This window comes from Bubalus bubalis, chromosome 11, assembly GCF_019923935.1.
Source record: "Bubalus bubalis isolate 160015118507 breed Murrah chromosome 11, NDDB_SH_1, whole genome shotgun sequence".
In the NCBI taxonomy this organism is placed as follows: domain Eukaryota; kingdom Metazoa; phylum Chordata; class Mammalia; order Artiodactyla; family Bovidae; genus Bubalus; species Bubalus bubalis.
This window is the reverse complement of record NC_059167.1, coordinates 75,397,245-75,401,136: the sequence shown is the minus strand read 5'-3', so window position 1 is coordinate 75,401,136 and position 3,892 is coordinate 75,397,245. Positions and strand designations below refer to the sequence as shown.

The window sequence follows — 3,892 nt, the reverse complement described above, 5'->3', positions numbered from 1 at the left end:
GGTTAATGTTCAAGCCAGTTTTAGAAAAGGCAGAAGAACAAGAGATCAAATTGCCAACATCCACTGGATCACTGAAAAAGCAAGAGAGTTCCAGAAAAACATCTATTTCTGCTTTATTGACTATGCCAAAGCCTTTGACTGTGTGGATCAGAAGAAACTGTGGAAAATTCTTCAAGAGATGGGAATACCAGACCACCTGACCTGCCTCTTGAGAAATCTGTATGCAAGTCAGGAAGCAACAGTTAGAACTGGACATGGAACAACAGACTGCTTGCAAATAGAAAAAGGAGTACGTCAAGGCTGTATATTGTCACCCCACTTATTTAACTTATATGCAAAGTACATCATGAGAAACACTGGGCTGGATGAAGCATGACCTGGAATCAAAATTGCCAGGAGAAATATCAATAACCTCAGATATGTAGATATCACCACCCTTATGGCAGAAAGTGAAGAACTAAAAAGCCTCTTGATGAAAGTGAAAGAGGAGAGTGAAAAAGCTGGCTTAAAGCTCAACATTCAGAAAACTAAGATCATGGCATCTGGTCCCATCACTTCACGGCAAATAGATGGGGAAACAGTGGCTGACTTTATTTGGCTGGGCTCCAAAATCACTACAGATGGTAACTGCAGCCATGAAATTAAAAGATGTGTGCTCCTTGGAAGGATAGTTATGACCAACCTAGATAGCATATTAAAAAGCAGAGCTATTACTTTGTCAACAAAGGTCCATATAGTCAAGGCTACGATTTTTCCAGTAGTCAGGTATGGGTGTGAGAGTTGGACAGTAAAGGAAGCTGAGCACAGAAGAATTGATGCTTTTAAACTGTGGTGTGGAGAAGACTCTTGAGGGTCCCTTGGACTGCAAGGAGATGCAACCAGTCCACCCTAAAGGAGATCAGTCCTGGGTGTTCATTAGAAGGACTGACGTTGAAGCACCTCATGTGAAGAGCTGACTCACTGGAAAAGACCCTGATGCTGGGAGGGATTGGGGGCAGGAGGAGAAGAGGACAACAAAGGATGAGATGGTTGGATGGCATCATCAACTCAGTGGACATGGGTTTGGGTAACTCTAGGAGTTGGTGATAGACAGGGAGGCCTGGCATGCTGTGGTTCATGGGGTCACAAAGAGTTGGACATGACTAAAAGACTGAACTGAAATGATGGGACCAGATGCATGATCTTCAATTCAGTTCACTCAGTCATGTTTGAGTCTTTGCGACCCCATGGACTGCAGCATGCCAGGCTTCCGTGTCTATCACCAACTCCCGGACCTTGCTCAAATTCAAGTCCATTGAGTAGGTGATGCCATCCAACCATCTCATCCTCTGTTGTTGCCTTCTCCTCCCACCTTCAATCTTTCCCAGCATCAGAGTCTTTTCAAATAAGTCATTGCTTCGCATCAGATGGCCAAAGGATTGGAGTTTCAGCTTCAACATCAGTCCTTCCAAAGGATATTCAGGACTGATATACTTTAGGATGGACTGCTTGGATCGCCTTTCAGTCCAAGGGACTCTCAAAAGTCTTACCCAACACCACAGTTCAAAAGCATCAAGTCTTTGGCACTCAGCTTTCTTTATAGTCCAACTCTCACATCCATACATGACTACTGGAAAAACCATAGTTGACTACACAGATCTTTGTCAGCAAAGTAATGACTCTGCTTTTTAATATGCTGTTTAGGTTGGTCATAGCTTTCCTTCCAAAAAACAAGTATTTTTTCATTTCATGGCTGCAGTTCCCATCTGCAATGATTTTGGAGCCCAAAAAAATAAAGTCTGCCACTGTTTCCATTGTTTCCCCATCTCTTTGCCACAAAGTGATGGGACCAGGTGCCACAATCTTCATTTTTTGAATGTTAGGTTTTAAGCCAGTTTTTTCACTCTCCTCTTTCACCTTCATCAAGAGACTCTTTAGTTCCTCTTCACTTTCTGACTTAAGGGTGGTATCATCTGCATATCTGAAGTGATTTGTGTGAATGGCAAATGTAGTTGTAGGTAGTGACATAAAAGGAGTCAAGACACATATTAGTGCCAGAGATGAGGTAAGGTTAAGAAATGACACAACTTGAATGGCTGAAGGATTGCTTTATGAACAATTTAAAAATGGAATATGTGTGTTCTACCAAAGGCCATCTCTACCTCTTCTTTTTCTCTTTGTGGTGCACTATACCACCGTCCCTACCCCTCCAAGTCTGACCAAAGACATCTACTATCTTAGCATGTTTGTTCTATTCTCTTATTTATAGATGAGTAGTCCTGGAGGCTGTGGTGAAAGGAACATTGCACATGGAAGTGACCCAACTACTTTAGATGACCACAGGAAAAATGCTGTTTAGTAATTATATGGTCCTGAGAAGGAATTGAGGAGATTTATAGTCTTTGGAGTGTGAATATCCTTGAATAAGTGATTATTATATTTAATAATATAAAAAATTATTAATATTTTAATTTCCTTTTCTTTTTCTTTAGTTTCCTTTTCAACATTCTAACTGATATATCAGTTCATGGGATGAATCACTCCATGGTGTGAGAGTTTGTGTTCCTGGGACTCACCAACTCCTGGGAGATCCAACTTCTCCTCTTCATGTTCTCTTCCGTCTTTTACATGGCCAGCATGCTAGGAAACTCCCTCATTGTTCTCACTGTGATGAGGAACCCTCACTTACACTCCCCCATGTACTTTCTGTTAGCCAACCTCTCCATCACCGACCTGGGAGTTTCTTCTGTAATTTCTCCCAAGATGATTTATGACATTTTTAGAAAACATAAAGTCATCTCCTTTGGAGGCTGCATTGCACAAATCTTCTTCATCCATATCATTGGTGGTGTGGAGATGGTGCTTCTTATCGCCATGGCCTTTGACAGATATGTTGCCATATGTAAGCCTCTCCACTATTTCACTATTATGAGCAGAAAAATGTGTCTTCTGCTTCTTGTTGCTGCATGGATAATTGGCTTTATTCACTCTGTGGTTCAACTGGGTTTTGTTGTAAAATTGCCAATCTGTGGCCCTAATATAATTGATAGCTTTTACTGTGACTTTCCTCGGTTCATCAAACTTGCCTGCACAGACACCTTCAGGCTAGAGTCCATGGTCACAGCCAACAGTGGATTTATATCCCTGGGATCATTCTTCATATTGATTGTCTCCTACATTTTTATCCTCATCACTGTTCGGAAACACTCTTCAGGTAGCTCATCTAAGGCCCTCTCCACTTTGTCAACTCATGTCATGGTGGTGATGTTGTTCTTCGGTCCTTGCATCTTTGTTTATATCTGGCCTCACTCCACGTCACACCTAGACAAATTCCTTGTTGTTTTTGATGCAGTTCTCACCCCTTTTTTAAATTCAGTCATCTATACATTGAGGAACAAAGAAATGAAAGTGGCAATGAAGAAAGTATGCAGTCAATTTATTATTTACAGAAGGATTTCTTAAATGCCCAAAGTATTATAAAGTCTCTTAACTGAGTTGGAGTGATATTATACTTCTATTATTAATATTGGGACATTCCAAGTACTGTATTCACATTCAGATGACCCAGATCAAAATAATATGATTCTTTTAAAAATGTTAACTGAGAAACCATGTCACTGACTATGGTTGGAGGAAGTATATGGTGTGGTAAAAAGTATCTTCTGGAGAAGGCCAATTGCTTGTTTCTCAGGAGACATTCTCTGATGGATTTACTATGGTCTGGACTTCTACACACTCCATGGGGTCACTAAGAGTCGGACACGACTCAGTGACTTCACTTTCACTTTCATGCCTTGGAGAAGGAAATGGCAACCCACTCCAGTGTTCTTGCCTGGAGAATACCAGGGATGATGGAGCCTGCTGGGCTGCCATCTATGGGGTCGCAGAGTCGGACATGACTGAAGCGACTTAG

At 41.4% G+C, this 3,892-nt stretch overlaps 1 pseudogene; it reads left to right on the top strand.

Moving 5' to 3' along the window:
- Positions 1-2,490: 2,490 nt before the first annotated feature.
- Positions 2,491-3,441, top strand: LOC112588010 (annotated as a pseudogene).
- The last annotated feature ends 451 nt before the right edge of the window (positions 3,442-3,892 follow it).